The sequence below is a fragment of the Lissotriton vulgaris genome, chromosome 3_1, assembly GCF_964263255.1.
Source record: "Lissotriton vulgaris chromosome 3_1, aLisVul1.2, whole genome shotgun sequence".
Lineage (NCBI taxonomy): Eukaryota > Metazoa > Chordata > Amphibia > Caudata > Salamandridae > Lissotriton > Lissotriton vulgaris.
The window spans coordinates 1,902,080,009-1,902,104,352 of record NC_141689.1 but is presented as its reverse complement, the minus strand read 5'-3'; the positions used below and the strand labels follow the sequence as shown (position 1 = coordinate 1,902,104,352).

The following is a 24,344-nucleotide window of genomic DNA, read 5'->3' as shown; positions in this document are numbered from 1 at the left end:
GGACATCCCCTCAATCTGTGCTTTTATTTTCACATTTGATGGCTCAAAGCGATTGCATGACTTACTTTTTTATTTTAATTACTTTTTCTTTACATTGCTGCACCGCGCTTAAGATTTTAACATCTTAAGCTAAAGCACACTATTCACAATTGTTTTAAAAGTAAACACGTAGAAAAAATTTATTCTATTTACTTATTTTAGTTACAATAGTGGCACCAGCGCTTACGCTTTGAAAATCTTAAGCTAAAGTGCGAATGTTTCAAAAGTAAAGCAATAGCCTAAAGTCTTTTTTTCTCTTGCTTTACTCTTGAAGCTATCACAGCACCTGCACTTTACCTTAAGATGTGTGAAGCTAAATCGCGGCTGCCGCAAAGGTCTCGCATTTGCAAGAGTTTGAGCTATACATGCGAGACCTATTGCAATGCAGATGCTTGTTTCTAATGGAACATTTTGTGTACCGCACTTTTACATTACATCAGAAAATATTTTAGAATCTATTTTGAAATAAATAGGGATGTTATAGTGATAAATTTCAAGCCCACTGGGGGCACACTTTCGGATGTTAAAGAATGCAATTACAAAAATAATACTAAGGAAACACTCAACAAAAATCCCTTATATTATAATTTTTTTAATAAACTTATAGACTCTTGCCTACTTTAAGATTCTTAACATCTGTAAATTCACAGTTATTTAAAGACCCTCGTTACATAGCAAATCCAGATCCTCAAAGTACATTGTGCTAAACCACTATTTCTTCATATAGGGTTCTGGATTGGCTAAAATGGAGAAACTATTTTCGCATGGTTTCAATCTAAAATCATATTAAAGCACAGTTTGTGTTCAGCATTAAGTGTCATACAGTGTAGCAGGATAGAACGAAATGTAAGAGGAGCATCGCAGGCAGAGCAGCCCAGGGGAGGAAATGAAATGGCAAAACAGCAGGGCTGGGTGAAGTGAAAGAGTAACAAGCATTTGCAATGCAATAGGTCTTGCATTACTGAAAGTTGGAGCTATTGGCTTTGCAAATAATAATGCTACGCCAATCGCTCAAACTTTCAGTAATGCGAGACCTATTGCATTGCAAATGCCTGTTTAATGTGTGCTGAGATTGTCAATCCTCCATCTGAACCCTGTTTTAAGGAGAATGGATGACTATTTCCCAAATTGCAACAGGACTGGATTCTGTCCTTGCTTGTAAGCCTGGAATAAGGGAAGCTTAACAGATTTGACTTGTTTTATATGGCTGAGATACCCGCCACCCCCTCTCGACACAATCCCCAAGAATGGGAAACCGGAAACGGTTCTGAACTTTTGGAAGACGGGAGGGAGTGACCCTCCCGGCCGTATTTATTAAAATATGAAACAAAATTAAAACATTAAAATAACAGTTTCATATTAATGTACAATTTCATTTCCACATTGCGATGTTTGGCTAACCTTAACATATTCTCTAATACAAAGGTTCTCCTAGCCGAACTAACATCCTACAAAACGTTTAACTTGAAATTGTACATCCTAACGTTTAAGGGCCAACGGCAAGGTCGTAACCGGTGTCAAGATCCCTAAACCAGACATATCCCCCTCACTTGTGAGGGGCGACCGCACAGAGGTGTACCTCAAGTGCATTTACCAATTTCCCTTGACTTGACGGGGGCCCCAATAAACTCGACGCCATTTAAAGGTCGTCCGAGGACTCGTGTGAGGTATCTAGAAGGTAGCGTAGACACCCTCCCAAACCCCACACAACTTACCACATCTGCCGTCGCAGATGTCCAGGCCCCGGGAAATTCCCCAGGAGGGGGCTGTAGCCCCTCCTACCCAGGAAGGGGCCTTGACCGCCTTTCCTTTCCTTTCGGCGGCCCATCCTTAGAAGGGACTGCCTCCCCGTTGAGGGGCCAATGGCCACCTCCCTCGAGCGCTCCCATCCGTAATGGGTGACGCCCACCCATAGGGATCTTCCAATTACTGCTCACCGATCATGACCTTACCGCCCGACCAAAATAAATACGACAATTCTAACTAAATTACTAAATGACTAAATTACTAAAAGACAGTAACAATTTACAACTTTATTAAAAGGCATGATTACTGATCAACACTAGTGCATAATTACTTTATTTGCAAAACATATTATAATTCGACCATTCTTTAATGCATATTCAAAGTTATCACGATAGTCATTACAACCTGCAAAAATTAGTGTTACCACATCAAACTTTATTCAAAACCACTTGCTGTCCTCAGGGGCTGGTGGGTGGGTCAAAATTGGCTCTTCGTTCCGTCTCGAGCTCACGTGTAGCGAGGAGGTGCAGCTTCAGAGCACAGGAACAAGAGGGTGCTTTCTTGGCTTGTTGCTCCTTTTATCCGTCTTCAGGGCGGGCGTCAACCCGCCCCTGCCTGCCTCAAAGGGCGTGGCCGGCCGCGTCAGTGTCTAGGCCAGCCCACTCCAGGGCGGGAAAAAGCGCGCCCCGGCTACGCCGCTTCGGGCATACCAGCCGAGACTCGCCTCCCACCCAAGATGGCTTCCCGGGGGGATCGTGGTACTCCGCCATACGTTCGGGGGGACCGAATGGTCGCCCCTTTCCATATGGCTGAGATACCCGCCACCCCCTCTCGACACAATCCCCAAGAATGGGAAACCGGAAACGGTTCTGAACTTTTGGAAGACGGGAGGGAGTGACCCTCCCGGCCGTATTTATTAAAATATGAAACAAAATTAAAACATTAAAATAACAGTTTCATATTAATGTACAATTTCATTTCCACATTGCGATGTTTGGCTAACCTTAACATATTCTCTAATACAAAGGTTCTCCTAGCCGAACTAACATCCTACAAAACGTTTAACTTGAAATTGTACATCCTAACGTTTAAGGGCCAACGGCAAGGTCGTAACCGGTGTCAAGATCCCTAAACCAGACATATCCCCCTCACTTGTGAGGGGCGACCGCACAGAGGTGTACCTCAAGTGCATTTACCAATTTCCCTTGACTTGACGGGGGCCCCAATAAACTCGACGCCATTTAAAGGTCGTCCGAGGACTCGTGTGAGGTATCTAGAAGGTAGCGTAGACCCCCTCCCAAACCCCACACAACTTACCACATCTGCCGTCGCAGATGTCCAGGCCCCGGGAAATTCCCCAGGAGGGGGCTGTAGCCCCTCCTACCCAGGAAGGGGCCTTGACCGCCTTTCCTTTCCTTTCGGCGGCCCATCCTTAGAAGGGACCGCCTCCCCGTTGAGGGGCCAATGGCCACCTCCCTCGAGCGCTCCCATCCGTAATGGGTGACGCCCACCCATAGGGATCTTCCAATTACTGCTCACCGATCATGACCTTACCGCCACAGGCCGGATAGTTGACCGGCTATCCGGACCCCCCACAACACTCCTACCTAAAGGTCATGTCATAAAGTCTTAAGCCAAGCTATCAGGTCTCCTATGAGCAATTTGTTCCCCACCCGGGACAAATGAACACCATCCCCCAAATACATACTGTCCCCTGTAATACAACCATGCGAAATACAATGCAGTGTACTTGAGCGGAACAATCTACTCATTTTATTGTTAATTTTCCTTACTGAATGATTTAGAGCAGGAACCGAAATAGCCCCCCGCCACACTTTCCGTGGGATCATATGGGACCATGCAATTGTGCACCCTGGAACTCTTCTCGTCAACCAACTTACCGTGGAAAGCATTGCCTCAAGAAGAAGTCGTCTACCAGTGGTCACCAAATCATTGCCCCCAAGATGTACTATGACTACAGACGGCGGTGACCTTGTCCGCCCTAACAAACCCTCAAAAAATGATCGAAACTGGTCAATACAGAGCCCGCCCTTTCCGTAGAAGGACACACTGTACCCGTATTCCCCAGCCACGTGAATCATGTCACCTGCTTTGAATACGTCCGCGGCACGCCTCACGTATGAGTGGCCCACGACCCACACCTCCTTTTTCACAGTCGGTGATGTCTGACCGCTGGCCCCCTGGTGTCGGGTCGACTGCACAGTCCGCCCCGCCTCGTAGGCTTGCGCAACTGAAAACCAAACAAAAACAAGAAGCGTGAGTACATCATTACAGCTTCACAACATGTGCAACCGCACATACCTCTTATAACAGTTCGAGGACCAACGCCCCACACGTTTTACTTGTTCAACATTCAGACCCATGGCTGTAGCCTCTGTAGCAGCCCCTATCCGAAAGGAATGGGTCCCAAACTCGCCGGGGTTCAAGCCCGCGGCCGAAACTGACATCGCAAGCACCCGCTGAAACTGAAACCTCGTCAGTGGGGTGGCGTCAGCGTGTCTCAACAAGGCCCCCCCCCATGATGCCCCCCTTTGTGTTAAATATTCCTCCACGCACACCACAGGACACATGGGAGACCCGGGAATCCTTCGTATGATTATGCAGTCCCCAATCGCACCCTGATCGGTCTTGGACCTGACAAACGAGACAGTCATTGTCTCCCCCCTGACCTGAACGTGCTCTCGGCACAGTCCCCCCACGGTATCCCGCTTGTTCCTCGCTACTAATTCGCTTATTCGCATAGCCCCATGGAATGCTAGCACAAAAGCGGCTCGGAATAACACTGATTCATACTGGGATGAACACGTTGCAGGAAGTACCGATAACAACAAAGCCAACCTATCCAAACCTATCGGGCGCCTTTCGTCTACTCTGCGACCCTCAAGGCGTTGCCACCCACGTAGCGCTTTTTGCACCACGAAAGACACAGTCGGGTCTTGGATCCCATGAGCCCTTGCCATAAAGGAGATGGCGGCCCGATGCCTCTGGGCCGTAGCCACTGATTTGCCTGCCTGATGTAAGGACAGCAGAAATTTTACCACTAGCTCTTCCTGACCCCAAAGCTCTCCCCTAGCAGTCCCCAACAAGGCCCAATAGGATCGGAACGCCCCTTCATATGCCTTCCTCGTCCTGGGTGCTAAACTCTCTCCCACGAGGTTCTGTAGTTCGGGGCACCGAGAGACCAGAGAGCTTCGGGAAAGGGTGCCGCCACCGGGTCCGCTGTGGGCAGAAAACCCCAGAAGGCCTGCATACGAAAACGAGAAAGCGCATCAGCCGCTTGATTCATTACCCCCGGCACATGTCTTGCCCTAAATAGCACGTTCAATTGCATACACAATAACACAATTTCTTTGAGCAGTCTCAGAATCCATTTGCATCGTGCTGCCTGGCTATTGATACACTCAACCACGGTCATGTTATCAGACCAAAAAACCACAGAGTGATCTCTGAGTCCCTCAGGCCAAGTTTTCAGGGCCACCAGAATGGGAAAAAGTTCAAGAAAGGCAATGTTACTTGTCAGCCCACACTCATGCCACCATAACGGCCATTTTTGGGCCGACCATTGTCTGCCGAATATGGCACCAAAACCAATGCTCCCGGCCGAATCTGTCCACAGCCCCAGCTCTTCGGAGGACACTGCCGGTTTATTCCAGACAATTCGACCATTGAACTCCGCCAGAAATGCCAACCAAATGCGCTTGTCCTGGCGAACCTCTGCCGATAGTCTCGTGCGATGATGACCCTCCTTCAGGCCGACCATGGCCTGAGCGATCGAGCGGGAAAAAGGCCGGGCCATCGGCATTACTCTCAGGGCAAAATTCAGCTGGCCCACTAATTGTTGCAATTGATGCAGTCTGACTTTAGACTCACTAATACACTTTTCCAGGGTAGCCCTGAATCTTAACACCTTTGCACTCGGTAATCGAAAACAACCTTCCTCTGAATCGAGCTCGATCCCCAGGAACTCGAGGCAAGTCGAGGGACCCACAGTCTTACCTGGTGCCAGTGGCACACCAAAATGCTTCATTAAGACACAAAATTCATTCAAAGCCTGTCCACATTCTGGATCCCCAGCCGCCCCCAGAAACAAAAAGTCATCGAGATAATGCATGACATGCTGGAAACCCGTCCTCGGGGGGCGTGGCTTGGGCGCCGATGGCGATGGTCGCCTGAGAGCTCGGCTCCGGGACTGAGCCCGGAATTATCCTGTAAATCGGAGGCTGCGGGGCACCCCAGACCCCGCACTCCGCTGAGCGGACCGACGGAGACCTGCCGGGGCCCCTGGTGGGGCTTGGACGAGGGTTGATCCGGAGTAATACCGAAGTTTGCGGAGTTGCGGAGTGCGACCCAATATGGCGCCCGGATTTCTTTGTCCCCCTGGTCGGACCCACTGACTCGGAGGAGCGGCGCGCCCGGCTTTGCCATCCCCGGCGGCTCGGGGCACAGGATATCAATTGGATCGGACTTTTTACAACGAGCCTGCGCTCGGTTGAGTGACTGGGCGGCTGCCCACGTTATAGGGGACCCCGGGAGCGGACGCCCTGTGATCCAGACGGTGGTCCAACTCTCAACTCCGCACCTAGCTACGTTTTCCTGGCCAGTCCACTTCCATGGGAGGCGCGACACTTTGGCGCCACAAGTCGTCCGGTGGAGTTGGTGACCCTCACCCCGGGTCTCTAGCGGCTGAGCGGGCCTGCCCGACTCGACGGCGGTTATCTCCGCCCCCTCATCGGTGCCCTCGGACGCCGTGGCGGTGGCGTGAGCCGAAGCGGAGAAGTCTCCACGGGCCCTGGAGAAGGAGGTCCCCCATACACGATTTGAAGACCAGTAACTGGGAGGGTCGCGGCCGACATCTGCACCCGGAGACGCCTACTCCGGGACCTTCACGGAGTGCCCCCGGTGACATGGGGAAACCTAGAGGGGCCAAGGGGACTACCCCGACCGCCTCAGACTCGGAAACCCAGGACAAAGAGGAACGTGGGGACCCAAAGAGTTCTGATGGCGCACCGATGCAACAACAGTTCGACTGCATCCTGGAGGCGATAGCGACCACGAGATCGGCCCTCCAACAAGACATTGCCCAGGTGGCGACGAGCCTAGGCCTCCTCAGAGCGGACCACGGCAAACTTTCGGACCGGGTCAAGGAAGTGGAGAGCTCGGTGAAAACCTTGGAGCCGACGCAGCGGACCTTGGCTGCAACGATGAAGGATGCCTTATCCCGAATTGCGTCCCTGGAGCAGAGGGCGGAGGATGCGGAAGGCCGCAACAGGAGGAACAACATCCGTGTAGTGGGCCTCCCGGAAAAGATCGAGGAGGGCGACATGGTGACATATTTGGAGACCTGGCTCCGTGACACGGTGGCCCCGGAGGGGCTATCCTCCTTCTACACTCTGGAGCGTGCCCACCGAGTCCCGGCGCGGCCACCGCAACAGGGACGCGCCCCGAGACCGGTGGTGGCACGGCTACTGCACTTTTGGGACAGGGACTTAATCCTTAATGCCGCCAGACATAATGGTCCATTCAAAGTGGCGAACAGTCAGGTGAACATCTTCCCGGATTACACCTATGAGACTCAACGCAAGCGATTCTCCTTTATGGCGGTCAAGCGCGAGCTCAGGAGCGAGGGCATCCAGTACTCGCTCCTCTATCCTGCGAGGCTCCGCATCATTGTCGATGATAAAACTCAGTTCTCCGACACCCCGGAGGATGTCTGTGCCTGGCTCGAGCTCTACAGGGCAGGGAAAGATGGCTTCGGCTCCTCGTCCCAACAAGCAGATGAGCCGGAACAGAGACGGCGATCCAGGAGGATCAGGAATCGCCGCGGCCGTACAGGAGGGCCCTCAACTGTAGAGACATCGTCGGAGCGGAGGGGAGTGTTGGAAGTACTGTCGGAGTTGTCTGGTGCACGGGATGAAGCCATTGTGGAGGAAGACAACCCGGGTGAGGAGGAGGCACCATCGGAATCGGAGGACTCAGTGGCTGATAGTGCCCATACACCGGTGATCACACCGAAATCGGTGGAGGACCTTTTGGATGGTCAAGGGTAACGGGATATGCTGCCTTGTTTGGGGTGGGGGCCCGGCAGGGGGGAGGCGGTTGCCGTCCACTGATGCTGACTAAGAGGGAGGGAGGGGTGGGGTGCCCCTGTTTCTGCCCCGAGGGGGTTTTGGTACTGTTTAGGGCTTGTTTTAGTCCTGGTGGCCTGAGTCGAGGGCCCACTGCCTCCGCCCGGCCCGCACCTGGCCCTTAAGGCCTTCCTACGGTGGCGACCGTAGGATTAGTAGGGGGTATTGGGTTGCTGGAGAGCGAGGTTTGGATGGGATCTGGATGGTGTAGTTTGGGTCCTGTTCTGGGGTGGGTGGGTGGGAGTTCGGTTTGTTCTTGGGTTGTGTGGTTTTGGTTGGGGAAAATGGCCGCCATCAGTACTGGGATGTATGATGTCTTTTCTTTGTGGGAGCCCGGTCGGGGACGCTGGGCGAGAACAATATGGGACAATGGCTGATGTTGCTAACTTGAAATGTGTTACTTGGAACGTAAGGGGGCTTCACACTATGTCCAGGCGCCACAAAGTCCACGCTTATTTAGTGCGTAGGGGAGTGCAAATGGCGCTGCTGCAGGAAACTCATTTGACCAAGGCGGAAGGGGCGGCGCTACAGCGTAGATGGCGGGGGCAGGTCTTTTCCACGTCGTACTCCGCGTATGCCAGAGGGGCGCTAATATGGATCAGAGCAGGGGTCCCCTTCCAAGCCACGAGAACAGTGATAGATCCGGAGGGGCGTTACGTGGCTATCTCGGGCACCCTAGGAGGGAGGGACTTGAACGTTTGCTGTATGTACGCTCCTAATGTGGACCAGACTGCCTTCCTTTCCAGGTTATCGGGCTCGTTGGCCCACTTCTTCTCTGGGCCCCTTCTGCTTGGGGGAGACTTCAACTCTGTAGTGGACGTGGATATCGACCGCTCCCATCCACCACTTCCCGATTCTCCGGTTCGTAGCACGGCTAAGGGGCGTCAGGACTGGCAGACCCGATGGGGTTTGACGGACATCTGGAGGGCGCACCACCCCGCGTCTAGGGATTATTCATACTTCTCGAGCCTTCATGAGTTGCATGTCCGACTGGATGGCTTTCTTGGGTCGCCCGAACTGGTTTCGGCAGCGGTTCGATCAGAGTACTTGTCCAGAACCATTTCAGACCATAACCCGCTCCTGCTGGACCTTCGCTGGTCCCCCGGAGCGCCGGCGGTGCCCACCTGGAAGCTGCGACCCGAGATTCTTGAGGATAGTGTTTTCAGAGCGGACCTGGGGGACAAGGTAGTGGAATATTTTACGTCTAACGGTGGCACCGCGAGTACACGAGCGTTAGAATGGGACGCTTTTAAGGTAGTGGTGAGGGGTTATTGTATTTCTAAGAAAGTGGGCATGAGGCGCGTGATCCTGGCTGACTTGGATGCGGCGGACCGGGGACTCCGCGAGCTTGAAATTCGCCGCCCTGGGCACCCGGAATTGCAGGTACGAACGGCAGAGGCGAGGGAAAAGGTAGCAGCAGAGGTCGAACGGCTTCGCTGTTTTGATTATAAAGCCTATACGGTCCGATCCATCGCCGAGGGGGACAGATCGAGCGCGTTGCTAGCGTGGCTGGCCAACCCTACGCGCCAGTCCCAATTGACGACAAGTATGCGTGAGGCAGGCGGCACCGAGGTACACACTCAACCGGAGATCCTTAGCTGCTTCCGGCATTATTATGCATGTTTGTACCGCAGTCGCTCCACACGAGACCCTGCCCGGCTCGATAATTATCTACGTCCGTTGGAGCTCCGCGCAGTGGAGCAAGAAGTGGCGAAGACCCTGGGGTCCGACATTGAACTGGGGGAGATCCGCGGGGCCATTAAACGGATGGCGAGAAACAAGACCCCGGGCCTGGATGGCCTACCCGTGGAGTTTTATGCAGCTTATGCTGATCTCCTAGCCCCTCGATTGTTGGTGGTCTACAGGGAGGCGAAGAGGCTGGGGCGACTCCCAGGCTCGATGTGTGAGGCGTTGGTGGTTCCTCTCCTCAAACCGGGTCGAGACTCGTCCGACCCAGGGTCTTACCGTCCCCTATCGATGTTGACGGTGGACTATAAAATACTGAGCAGCGTCTTGGCCTCGAGGCTGCTGGGACACATGAGTTCCCTAGTGCATGAGGACCAGGCTGGTTTCATCCCGCGGCGGAACACGACTATGAATATTCGCAGGTTGTTCCGTTTGCTAGGGGAACCTTTTGTGGATGCTCCATCCCCGGTCGTCTTGTCGGTGGACCTAGAGAAGGCTTTTGATAGCCTGGAGTGGGACTACCTCTGCACGGTGCTGCGGAGATTCGGCCTCGGGAGGGCTTTGTTAGGTGGACCGCGGTTCTGTATGCCTCTGCTTCAGCCAGGGTCCGGGCGGGTCCACTGATTTCCTCACAGTATCCGGTAGAACGAGGCACGCGTCAAGGGTGTTCATTGTCCCCACTTCTCTTTGCGCTAGCGGTGGAGCCACTCGCACTGCACCTTCGATCGGGAGCCCACTATACGGGCTTGTGGACGCCTGCGGGCCAGCATTATGTTTCGTTGTATGCGGACGACCTATTGCTCTTCCTAGAGGACCCGCTCGACGCTTTACGTGGAGCGGCGGTGGCGCTCACAGAGTTTGGGGAGGTTTCGGGCCTCCGAGTGAATTGGTCCAAGACCTGTCTCTTTCCGGTGCGCAGAGGTGCTCCCGCCCCTACCCTAGATAGGGAGATTAGATGGGAACCCGACTGCTTTAAATATCTTGGGGTGTTCGTTTACCACAACCAGCCCGACCTCCTGGACGGGAACATTGCCCGCAGCATTCGAGCGCTTCGAGGCTGCATGGACTTTTGGGCCACGCTGCCGCTTTCGGTGGCAGGACGGATCGCCCTGCTTAAAATGGTGGCGCTTCCCCGGCTCTTATATTACTTTCGGACCCTACCGATCTGGATCCCACCGGCCACGTTTCGACTGTTACGCTCTATGGTGGTCGGATTCCTCTGGGGGTCGGGCCGCCGGCGGGTAGCCCTCAAAACCTTGATGAGGCCGAAAGACGAGGGGGGGCTCGCGGTGCCGGACTTTGAAAAGTACTATCTGGCAGCGCAGCTCCAGACCTTCACCCAGGAGATCGCCAGGGAATTCCGGGGCCCGGAGGATAGGAGGGGGACGGGCATGGCCAGGCATATTCTCTCCTTTATAGTGCTGCGACAACGCTTGGCCCTGCGTGATCTGTCGATGGAGGAGCGGACTGTCCGCCTGTGTTGGAATCGGGCCCACGCCCGAGGCCAACTGAGAACACCGTATGCGCCTGAAATACCGTTGGGGATGCTGACGGCCCTCCCCCATGGAGGGGATTGGTCAAGGTTGGCGGACTGGGAGGATGCCGGCTTACAGCTGGTTGGAGATCTGTACGAGGATGGAGCGCTTTTGTCCTTCCAGGATCTTATTGACCGCTTCGCGATCTCCCGTGGTGATTTTCTGCTGCACTCGGCCACAGTCCGAGCAATCCAGGCACACTGGAAGAGTGGGCAGGAGGAACCCCCATTATCTCAGGTGTGCCAGTATGTAATGATGTCTGCGGGCACGGTGAAGGCGGTTACTTGCCTCTACGGCAGGTTGATCAACGAAGGGCTGGCTCCTCTTACCACTCTGAGAAACCGCTGGGAGGAGGACATTGGCAAGGAGATCCCGGAGACGACCTGGGACCAGTTGGTGAGACGAGCCTGGAAGGGCACACGTAACGCCCGTTTCCAGCTGGTCCACTATTACGTGCTCCATAGGGCGTACCTGACCCCAGTGAAAATTAGGCGATATTTTGCCACGAATTCGGCGGAATGCCCTAGGTGCCCAGCTCAGGAGGCGGACCTCCTTCATATGTTGTGGGCCTGTCCGGGATTGTCGTCTTATTGGCGGGAAGTAGAGAAGACCCTGGTGGAGGTGACGGGGAGGTCTTTATCATTTGATGCGGCGGTAGGGCTCTTACACTGGTTCCCCCATACCCCCAGGAATAAAATTTCTAGTAAATTTATCGACCTAGGGCTCCTCCTTGCTAAACGAGAGGTGACCAGGAACTGGAAGGCACGAGTTGGTCCGACAGGCAACAGATGGCACAATGAGCTTTTGAAGTGGGCGGCGGGGGAGAGCGCGCTGAGATATCAACTAGCTTGGAGGCAGCGTAATGAAAAGGCGCAGGAGGCCGCATTGGAGTGGGAAACGTTGGTGCAGGCCCTCAGGGATTACTGTGCCCCCAGCGACTCTGAAGGTGAAGAAGAGACTCGCCCCGAGTCCCGGTAAACGTCTGCATTGTTAGCCCTATTGCTTTCCCCGTGGGTCCCATGGCAGATCCTGTAGCGGTAGCTCCCAGGCGCTGGTGGCGGGGTTGGGTGGGTTTCTTTTGGTTTGAAGTAGTATTTTGAGGGTGGGGGGTTTCTTTTGGGTTTATAGCCTTGTTTGGAAAAGCAGATGACGGACAGTGGATCATCCGGACCAGCTCAAGCATCCAGCTGAGCCCCCATTGCACTTCGCCGCCCGACCCCAGGGTTGTGGGCCGGATGGCTGTGTACGAAACTTACAGTGGGGGGCCAGAGGGTTTTACCGTGTTGATATTGCTTATGATAAAATGCCGGTCGATATTGTAACGATTTACTAATTCCTGCAATAAAAATATATTTAAAAAAAAAAAAAAAAATGCTGGAAACCCGTCCTCTTTGTGAAGACCCATTGCAGAAAACAACTGAACTTTTCAAAATAGGCACAAGATATAGAGCATCCCATCGGCATACATCTATCCATGTAATAGTGACCCTGAAACATGAAACCAAGGAGACGCTGATCGTCTGGGTGTACCGGGAGCAACCGGAACGCTGACTCAATGTCTGATTTAGCCATCAGCGCCCCGGGCCCTAGGCGATTCAACATGGCGACGGCCTCATCGAAGGATGCGTACCGCACCGAACACACATCCGGGTCTATCGCATCATTCACGGATAGACCACGTGGGGCTGATAAATTATGTATCAACCTAAACTCACCCGGGTCCTTCTTAGGGACCACCCCCAAAGGGGAACAAACAAAGTTAGCACATGGTGGCTCATCAAATGGACCGGCGACTCGACCTCGAGTAACCTCTTTCCCAATCTTCTCCTGTACCACGGTTGTATGTTGCAAGACCGACAGTTGGTTTTTACATTTTGCTAAACCCTGAAAATCCCCCACTGGGATGCGGAAACCATATGAAAACCCGTTCCGCAACACCCCAGCGGAAACATGATCCGGGTACTCGCTGAGCCAAGGAATCATTGCCATGGTATCAATCGGAGTAGGTAAAGGCGCCCCTCGGACTATTTCAGACCTGCTTGGCGCCTCCCCTACCACTGTTATCACCTGTTTTGGCTCTGCACATGGACTCAGGATGGGATGGTTGCCCACACCCTCCGCATTCATGTCTAAACTTGCATGACCCCTGGGGCCTCGTACATTTACCCCTGTTAAAGTTCCAACAAATCCCCCGTTTACCTGTGTTGCCGTTCGGCTTCGAGTGGTAGTCATTACCTGTACTCGATCGAAAGGGTGTCCCAGCATATTGGCGGGAGGATTCACCCCCGCTGCTCCCTACCAATGGTAACTTCAACATACCAGTACTCTCCATTTTCGACCATGAAACGGAATCATAACAATCCCAAGTCAAGTTTTTGTCGTGTTCTTTTGCTTTTCTAAAAATATTGTCGTAACAAAACCACTGATTGCCCCCATACGATACAGAACATTCCATGATTCGTGACTGATAAATAGGCAATTCAGACAGTAACTCGGGCCTACGTTCACCCATGATGGCGGTAAAAATTCCCCATGCCCTGCCCCAATTGCCAATGTTTTCGTCAACCTTAAAGGCGGCCATCTTTGCGCGCCAAACACTCGGATGCATGAGCTCCTTTTGGCTCTTAACATGCTCCATCTCATAATGATCAGTAAGCAACGAGAACATGTTTACATACTCATCTGCCCACATCTTCTCTTTAATAGCCAACGGAACATGCTGACCCAACTTTTCCCTTCGTGAGGGTGCAGACTCGTCCCTCGCAATCGGCAATGGCCGCTTACCTGAACCAGAAGCTGCGTCTGCCGCTGGACCTGCTCCTGTCGATTTCCCACCCGCCGGAGACGGCGTGATAACTGGCGATGGTGCTTTCACCGCCTCCCTATTTTCACGCAGTTGCTTCATCAACACCCGTGCGTCGTCAGCCGTGGCGCCCTCGCCATCTTTCCCCAACCACGCTGCCAATTGTGCTGCCAACTCGGGCGGCATATCCTCCCCGGACACGGGGGTGACCACCACGGGAATCGGATTCCCTTCTGTCGGCACCGGAGTCGGCCTCTCGAGTGGGGTATCGGGAACCGGGGTGTCCCCCCCTGCTGCCACCCGTCTGGGCCTCTTGCCCTTCCCTTCCGGAGCGGCTCCCGCCAACGGCCGTTTCGGTCCCCCTTCCCCGTCTCTAGCCGCCATCTGCCTCTTCAGATCGGTTACCTCCTTCATCAGCATACGGAGCATCTGGTCGGTAGTAACTCGCTTTCCGACTTTCTTAGGCATTCCCAGACAGAGTATCTGCAAGACAAAAAGAAAGATTACCACGTTCAAAATTGGCTCTTTGTTCCGTCTCGAGCTCACGTGTAGCGAGGAGGTGCAGCTTCAGAGCACAGGAACAAGAGGGTGCTTTCTTGGCTTGTTGCTCCTTTTATCCGTCTTCAGGGCGGGCGTCAACCCGCCCCTGCCTGCCTCAAAGGGCGTGGCCGGCCGCGTCAGTGTCTAGGCCAGCCCACTCCAGGGCGGGAAAAAGCGCGCCCCGGCTACGCCGCTTCGGGCATACCAGCCGAGACTCGCCTCCCGCCCAAGATGGCTTCTCGGGGGGATCGTGGTACTCCGCCATACGTTCGGGGGGACCGAATGGTCGCCCCTTTCCACGTGTTAGGTTTGGCTGTATGTTTCTCTCCAACTTCATGCCAGAAATTTCGGAGATATAAGGAGAAATTACTTGAGTGGGCCAAGTGGCACTGCCGGCTCAGTGACTGACTGAGCATAGGTCACATGTCTGGAACAGGTTCTAGGTGTTGCACCATGCTGACCTGGCACATGATGTGTTAATTGGAGGCATCAGTAAAAACAAAGCATATCTTTACCGAATACATTTTGTATTTTTTTCTAGGCCTGAGCTTTCATGTTTTTTAACAGTGCATTTTGGGAGTTGTAGTCTTAATTTTATTAGCCCACATGGACTAATACATTTACCATGATTGGTAAAAGGAAATCTCTGTACCAGATGCATTGTGTTTGTTGTACAGGTGCAATCTGTCAATCTTAAATAAGACATATGTTAGATCCCGAGAGTCGCAGTCATTGGATTGCAATACCACATATGTACGTTTGTAACAAAGAGGCCAAAAAAGGCATGTGCATGCAGTCCATACTGTATTCTAATAGGCACAGGATTGAAGACCTATGTCTTTCTTTGCTCAGAAGCACAAACTGCAAAAAAGGACTTCCGCTTGAATGCTTAGAAAGGCCTCAAACCACAAATGCTACCCTTTTCTGAAGGGGGTACAGGGTGGTGTTGTATTCGTTCGGAATAAACAAAGTGAGACATTAATTTTGTAAGAGGCATTTACGCATAACAAAAAAAAACATACTTTCAACCACTCATTTTAGGTTATTTACATTTCCTGCCAGACTTTGTGAATCTTGTCTTGCTGAATAATTGAGGCATTGTCTCAGCTCAATCTTAAGAAAATCGAGCCTTGTTAGATGCAACAATCTGTGTTTATTTTGTCTGCACAGCTTTTGATAAAAGCAAGTATTGTTTTACCAATATCCAAGTCTCAACACGCACAATAAAACTAGAGATGCCGAGGCTTGTGGTTGTACGCAATTGGCAGTGAAAACTCGAAAGCCAATGCTCTGTGGAACACCTTGCACACAATGCAAGTCCCACGCCGACTTGGCACTGACTATTTACTCATCAAAACAAGGGGAGAATCTAAGCAGTACTTAAACAATTGTATTTTTCTTGTTAAATTGTGTTGTTTTATTGAGTTCAATTTTGAATTTTTTGCATAGATTGTGTAAAATAATCCATACAAATATAATTAGTTAAATTCTCCTAAATATCATTTTTCGTTTGAGTTAACCTTTCCATCTTCTCGACAATTTTAGTTTAGTCGACTCAAATAAAATAAGGCATTGTAATTGAAAATACCATTGCACACTGACAATCTTTTAGGCTTGAATATGTGGCTAAGAGAAAGTTTCAGGAACCAGAACACCTGTCTCATTTCCTTAAACAGCAGACCATTCTAGACACACTGCCTGTAGAGTTACAGGTAGATGCATCAAGCATTTTTGCGAGCGCAAACTGTGCGAATCGCAAAATTCGGCCATTTGCGCCCGCAAAAATGGCATTTGAGATGCATCAAGGGTTCATGCACTCGCAATTTAAGAATTCGCAAATAATTGCGAGTTCTCAAATTGCATTTGCATTTAAGGAATCGCATTTTGCCATTCCTTAAATGCAATGCATGAACCATTCCTAGATTGCGAATTCGCAATCTGGGGCCTCTATTTACCGCGAAGTCAAACTACGTGGTAAATAGCAAAAACTTAGAAATATGCACTTTAGTGCATTTTTCTAAGTTGTATGTTACACACACACATGTCCTTGGGACATGTGTGTGCGCAACACCAGTGAAGATTACTATTTCAGGGGTACAACAGGGTGTCCTTTGGACACCCTGGCACCCTTGAAATTGCAATAAGGGCTGCACTCTCAACACTGAGAGATGTCCTCTAGGATCCAAAAATGTCCTTGAATCAAGGTTTCACAAAAAGATTATGACTCTACTCCAAGAGTTGTAGTCTGAATGTTTTATTCACATGTGTTCATAGCTTGTTATGTTCACAAGCGTTTGCTGCTGTTCCTGTTCCATTAACATTTTGCACTCATACCATCCCAATGCATTTCGGCTTTTCCATTATGCCTTCATCTGGGGATATATTTCTAAAAACGAAGAAATGCTTATATTTTACATCATGTAAAAAATAGTTCATAGGCTGCCTAATAGATGCTAAATAATTATACAACAGGTGTTCATGCAGTGTGAGTGGTTAAAAAACTGGTTTGTCACAATGAAGGGTGATATAACGTGAAAGAAAAAGATTATAGTTAAAATAATAAAGTATAAAGTGCAAGGTGAAAAAACATGTGCGTTATGTTGCTGACTCGTGCTGGTAGGAAAATAACTTGTGCATTTCAGCTGCTTAACTAAAGTAGACGGAGTGCTGTGAATTATATACAAATAAAAGCGAGAATTTAGCATGTGAAACCCCTAAGCTTGACATTAATCAAACACCTAAGTGTCTTACAAATTCAGTGGCTAAGGGAAACGCTTACCGCGAAAGTGCAAATGTGCGTCTGTGATGGTAAAGGCTGTAGCTGGGTTCGGCAAAGGTCTGTGACCCGGAAATAAATATACAGAAAAAGGTTGCATGAGGGCGCGACCTAGTAGGGACTGTGTTCAAAGTAAAATGCAGGGGTGAAAACGGGTAGGGAGCGCGTTAAAAAAGTGGGATGTTTAAGGGTGATGAAAAAAGCGTGGTGAATGAAAACCAATGGTTCACTAGAGATCACAATGAATAATGATACTAAAACTAACATGTAGTATAATAATATCAGGCAATGTAAACAAACTAATATGATTAAACATGAATTACAAGCTTTGAATGGTGAAATGAAAAAACCACTCTGCGCAGGTAAGGAGTCATTGGCTGGGGCCCCAGCTCTTCAAAGATAACATAAATATTCCACTCGGTCATTTAGGCCGAATGGTTTCATGCTGCTTAAGGTGAAAATCCAATAATTTTCTCTTTTTAATAATTCCTGATGATTGTCTTTACCCTCTTGTTGTTTCACAGTTTCCAACACGCAATATCTTAGCTGGCTGATGCCATGACCAGCTTCCAAGAAATGTTGAGCTACAGTGGATTTTAGGTGCTTATTTCTTATATTAGATTTATGCTCGGTCAGTCTTATCTTGAGTTTTCTCTGGGTTTGTCCGACATAAATCTTGCCGCATGGGCATTTCAACATATACACCGCGTTGCTGGTGTCGCAGGTTGCTGTAGCTCTTACTTTGATTTTATTGCCCTTCATGGGGTGGTTAACTGTAATCCCTTGGATAACATTATTGCAGTGGTTGCAGTTTCTGCATGGGATTGTTCCTTTGTATTCCGTGTTGGTTGAGGGAGTTTTTAACAGTTCTCCTAGGTTTCTTGCTCTTGTGAAAGCAAAGGTAGGTTGAATGTCAAAGATTTTGTTGAAGTCAGGCTCTATCCTTAGGATTTCCCAATGTTTTCTGATTATTTGTTTGAATTGGTGACTTGCTGTGGAATATTTGGAAACTATGGTGATTGCTTCTGTATCAGTTGTCGCTGTGTAGGACAGTAGTTGACTCCTGGTTTTGGTTTCCGATCGTTGGATGGCCTGGTCGAGGACATGGTGTGGGTACCCTCGGGCTTTGAATCTCTGTAGAGTGGTTTGCATCTCTTGATGGAATTGCTGGTTTTCCGAGGTGATTCTTTTGGCTCTGATGATCTGACTGTATGGTAAGTGGTTTTTTAATGGTTGTGGGTGAAAACTAGAATAGTGTAATGTGTTGTTCCTGTCTGTTTTTTTCCCCTGTCTCATTTCCTTAAACAGCAGACCATTCTAGACACACTGCCTGTAGAGTTACAGGTAGATGCATCAAGCATTTTTGCGAGCGCAAACTGTGCGAATCGCAAAATTCGGCCGTTTGCGCCCGCAAAAGTGGCATTTGAGATGCATCAAGGGTTCATGCACTCGCAATTTAAGAATTCGCAAATAATTGCGAGTTCTCAAATTGCATTTGCATTTAAGGAATCGCATTTTGCCATTCCTTAAATGCAATGCATGAACCATTCCTAGATTGCGAATTCGCAATCTGGGGCCTCTATTTACCGCAAAGTCAAACTACGTGGTAAATAGCAAAAACTTAGAAATATGCACTTTAGTGCATTTTTCTAAGTTGTATGTTACACACACACATGTCCTTGGGACATGTGTGTGCGCAACACCAGTGAAGATTACTATTTCAGGGGTACAACAGGGTGTCCTTTGGACACCCTGGCACCCTTAAAATTGCGGCACATTTGCGATTTGCTAATTGCTAATCGCAAATAAGGAATGACTCACCATTCATTCCTATGGGCCTTTAGGCCCATAGGAATGAATGGGAAAGCCATTCCTTATTTGCGATTAGCAGTTAGCTAATCGCAAATTAGGAATCAGTAGGAATCGCAAATTATATTGCGATTCCTGCATGCATCCTGTTTTGCGAGTCTTTAATAGCGAATCCTTAAAATTCGCTATTAGGACTCGCAAAACATAACTTTGATGAATATGGAGGTTAGTTCCTTGTTTCTCTAGGGTTTTACCACCGTTTAGGAAATGAGCTACAGGTGTTTGACTGGCTCATAGCAAGAACCTTTCGCCATGTAGTGCAGTTAGAATGTTTCTAAACATCTTTCAGGGTGCAGTTGGCTGCAGGGTGTTTCAAAGTGAAAGACGAGGCAAGTTCACATTTCCGATATGTAAATAAAGCCAAGTGTGAATAGCAAGTCATTGTCCTGTGTAATGGGCCGATCTTTTTTCCTTACTAAAACCAGAATTTGGCACCATTACTGAAGCTGAGGTGTGGGGCTGCAAAATGGGCCTGCGTACGCGTGGGAGTTGAGAAACTGCTTACAGCATGAGGTGCTTCCTTAATAGCCCTGCACTGGGGCCTAATTAAAAAGTCAGTGTCTTCTTTTATCAATACATCGCCAATTGAGATTCATTAAACATGAAGCGTGTAGCCGTGAAACGGGCAGCGTACTGATGAAAGGTGCATGTGCGCACACGCACCCACAGAAGTGCCCCATGTAAATAATTTTTAAAAAGCACTGACGAGCAGCGACAATGGCAGAAAGGAAAATGCAAACAAAAAATTGTTCTTCTACACAACAACTGAAGAACTTAAAGCGTAACAGCCTGAAGGGAAAGGATGTATTGGCAAAGCAAACAATTTAGGAGGCAGCAAAATAAGACAGTGGAGGGAGCCAATGCTAAGTAGCAGGCAGGAAAAAAGTCAGATTATTGATGACAGCAGGTCTTGCAGACAGGGCATGCGTGCTGTATCTTGACCTAAAAACTGAGGGACTAGGGGTCGGAAGTAACAGGAAAAATAAGGAGGAAAGAAATGACAGGATTATAAAGGAAATAGTGAGGCATGTGTAGTAAAGTAAAGTGGGAAGAAGAAATAATATTTGGCCCCCCTGACCAACTTTCTATTTTATGTTCTTATTTATATACAGAGAAGGCCAGAGATATGAAAGTTGAGTCATCAAGTGCTCATCACAGGTTTCATAGCTCCTTTTTTGTCCCTGTGCTACTCTCACCTAGGGGCAGATTTATGTTAACTGGCGCATCCCGAGGGATGCGCCAGTTAACGTGCGCCACAGTGCGCCGCATTTATAATGCGGCGCACCATGGTGCAAAAACGGCACAGATGCGTGACGCATCTATGCCGGAAATGTGGCGCATTGCTGGAGTTGCGTCGCAAGCGCGATGTAAATGTAAATGTAAATGTATTTGAGCTTATATAACGCACAGCTACCCGCAGTGGGTTTCCCGGCGCTTGCTTAGGGAACCCGTCCTGGTATTCCCCTGTGAGATAACCCCGGCAGGGTATCCACAAGGTGAAAGCCAGGTATCCCGCCGCGAGGGGCCGTTGTGGAGATTAAGCAAGCTATTGCCCAGAGTCGCAGAGTGTCAACCCGTGAGTCGAGAAGGCACCGGAGCGAGAATTATCGAGTCCGTGGAAGTTTTAGCCCAAGACCCGCCGAGGCGGGGAATTGAACCCTGGTCCAAGGCCGATCTCAGCTTCCGGGTCTGCCGCCTCTAACCCCTGAGCGATGCACCTCCAGCAAGGCTCGGGGGTGCCCCATCTACACAATGCTGCATCAAGACCTACGCCTGCTTCAAGCAGGCGCAGGGTTTTGACGCAGCATTGGCCAGAAAGTGACTGAGTGAAATCTCATAGATTTCTCTCAGCCACTTTCAGGAGGCGTTCCTGCGCAGGAACTCCCCCCCTGCGCATGAACGCCTCCTTATGGCGCAGGCCTTTACAACGTGACGCATCTCCTAGATGCGTCACGTTGTAAATAGGGCGCATTGTTTGTGCCACAGTTGTGTCAAATAAAGTGACGCAATTGCGGCGCAAGGGCATCATAAATCTGCCTCCTAGTGTATTGGCACTATACTCACACAGCTTACCTATCTTCATGCAGTTCCTGCACTCAGAAGCAGTACTTAGCAGAAGAGGGAAAGCAACTTGAGTTTGCATTTTTTTTAAAAACCCGTAAATGTTTTTGATTTTTCTAACATGATTATCATTCGAGATTTTTGTTTTCGACCATGTTAAGAAAGGTAATAATCCTTGCTGTCACTTCTGTCGAAGTATAGCAGCAATCTACTCTTGTAAGTGGCCTCTGTGGCCCTCATTATGAGTTACATATCATCTTCGATGGGCCCATCAAAAGAAGTTACTCGGCCCATCGGGAGTAAGAGCATTGCTGTAATACCACAAGCCCCTACAGGTCCACACGGGGACTCCGGCTATTCAAAACAACTGACATTTCAAGTTAATGCACTAGTGAATAAGGAATAACCAAGAGAATTGGATGAAGTGAATTCCTAAAAATTCTTCATAGCTTAGTGGACCCTGAGGTTCTTACTCATAATGGCATCGTTTTTTCGATCCCTGCGGCTACCAAACTGGCCAGTAACAGCAACTTCTAGGGAGCTAGTATTACCAGTGCCATTACCGGGCACCTCATATCGATTCCCCTTGTGGGAATTCCTAAGTGAGGTTCCTGAAGAAGGCGTAAATACGTACTTCCTAAAAAAGGAGGAGCTCCCTAGAAGGTGGAACACGCATTGATTCACACTGAAACCTTTGATTCCAGTTGCAATCTGGAACCTGCAACCTCTGAAAAAAGCAACATCTGTATTTCCCATTTGTTCATTTGACATCAGCTGTATTTCTTGGTCTGAGCCACTTTAACTGAATATAAGTTGATTACAGTAGAGGGCACCGCAGGATCAATTCGGCTCTATTCTGTTTACTATCCTGAGTTGTTTTACTTGCAATGTTTCATTGATTCGGCTGTCCCCTTTCCTGGAGCAATCGATTAATCCATCGGTGTCCACTGGCAAGTTGTGTTTTCACTCACATGCTTAATAAAGCCTGTATTGGATTTCCCTGACACCAGCAATGTTTGTTGAAAAGCCGCAGCATTCTAAATGCACCTCTGGGATTAATGATCGGAAGGTTCCTGTATCACAATTGGTAATTCATATTTTGATAAGTCAGTCTGTGCTGTGTAATTATGTGTGCAAACTTTCCTCATTAAAAATAATAACTGTTGCTAGCGAGAATGTTTTTTTACAGCAGTTAAACTAAAACATTTCTGCGTGGGTGTATTTGTGCGTGTAACAAAATGATGTCTGTATTCTTTAGGAACAAATTAAACTAGGTCTTTAATTGTTTGTTTCGCTTCTTCACAAATTTATATTTAGCAGAAAATCAAAAGGTTAACTTTATGCTTAACGTCTGTGGCTCACTAATACACAACAGATGAGAGAGCCTCCCTCGCCGCTCACTTATACTAAGGTAGTAGTATGCACCATATTCATTATTGTAAAAGTGTGCCACCATTTTACATTGACAAAATAAAAAATTAATTTTTCTGGCGCTAAACTACGCTGGTTATTGTAAAAAAAAAGTGACAAACGAGCCTACATAAGAAGAGGTAAATGGTGATTCCTATTGAAGGTGTACATAAATCAGTCATTAAAAGAATAAAGTAAGAAATAAACAGCCAGATTCATCAAAGACCCGTTTTGCGAGTCTTTAATAGCGATTCATAAGGAATCGCTATTACAGACTCGCAAAACGGGATTCATGTAGGAATCGCAAAATAAAATGCGATTCCTACACATTCCTTATTTGCGATTAGCAAATTGCTAATCGCAAATAAGGAATAACTCCCCATTCATTCCTATGGGCCAAAGGCCCATAGGGATGAATGGGGAGTTATTCCTTATTTGCGATTAGCAATTTGCTAATCGCAAATAAGATAGCGATTTAAAGGGTGCCAGTGGTGTCCAAAGGACACCCTGTAGCACCCCTTAAATGCAAATTTAAACAGGTGTTGCGCACACATGTCCAAAGGACATGTGTGTGTTTAACATGCAAAAGAAAAAAATACACTAAAGTGCTTTTTACTCTTTTTTCGCAATTTACCACGAAGTCAGACTTCGTGGAAAATTGCGACCAAATATTGCGAATTCGCAATTTCTAAATGGTTGATGAATTGCATTAAGGAATCTCTATTAGAGATTCCTTAAATCCAATTCCTTGCAAATATGCGATTTCGCTAATAGCGATTTTTGCATTTGGGATGATGAATCCCAAATGCAAAAATTGCACTCGCAAAGGGCCAGGTTCTCAGAATCTGGCCATTTGCAAGCACAATTTCGCTTGATGAATCGGGCTGAAAGAACTTTAATCTCGACTCCAAGTTTAAGTTAAAATAAAATTAATAGGAAAACTCAAGCACAGGAAATGAAAAATGTAATCCTTATTGGAAATGGAAAAGGTTTAAAAAATGGAAATAGCGAAGCGAGTTGCTCTAAAAATCAATAGAAAAGGCAATGGCATGAATACAATGATGACACAGTTTCTAAGCAGCCTCCAAAAAGTTGATGTGGGTGCTTATCCTTGAGAAGGATTTTACCTTAACATTTAGAAACAATTTTGGGGCAAAGAAATTTTCCGGCCTGACCAACACTCACAATTGGGGGTTTGACTCTGACCTAAACAGACACGTGTTGGGGTGGCTCCAGGGGTCTTTCCCTACCTGGTTAAATTCTGCAGACATCAGTCAATGCCTCAGATGGTGCAGAAGAGGAGAACATTTAGCGGAACCAGAGGGATAAATGACATCAAGGTGAACTCCTGCCCAATGCTGTGCTACTCAGCTCCTCAAACTGGGGCGCCGCCCACTCATAGGCACCAATCAAGAGGTCGCCCAGAGCTCCCACAGTGATCATGAGGCCACTGGTAACCGCATGAGGGGCCATCCAATAGCATGATTGGAGCTGTCGGTGCTGCTTCTTTGCTACCCATGGCCTGGGAGAAGCAACAAGCCACGAAGGAGAACGTATGGAATGACCCCATAACTGGGAGCATAGATCGGCGTTCATTGGAAGCAGGGTGATTTGGGCTCCAGGCTCATTGCCAGCCCTGCCAGCGAATAGAGTTGTGGAGAGACCCTGGTTTACTATCCTCTTGGAGGACATACATCGCTCCTTTCCCGTGCAATATACCTAAAAACATAGCA

The 24,344-nt window shown here is 49.0% G+C and overlaps 1 protein-coding gene across 2 annotated transcripts in view; it reads left to right on the top strand.

Annotated features, from left to right (window-relative positions):
• FSTL5 (follistatin like 5) overlaps positions 1 to 24,344 on the top strand; it is a 2,973,258-nt gene that overhangs the window by 1,440,558 nt on the left and 1,508,356 nt on the right. The gene's annotated exons all lie outside the window — the stretch shown is intronic.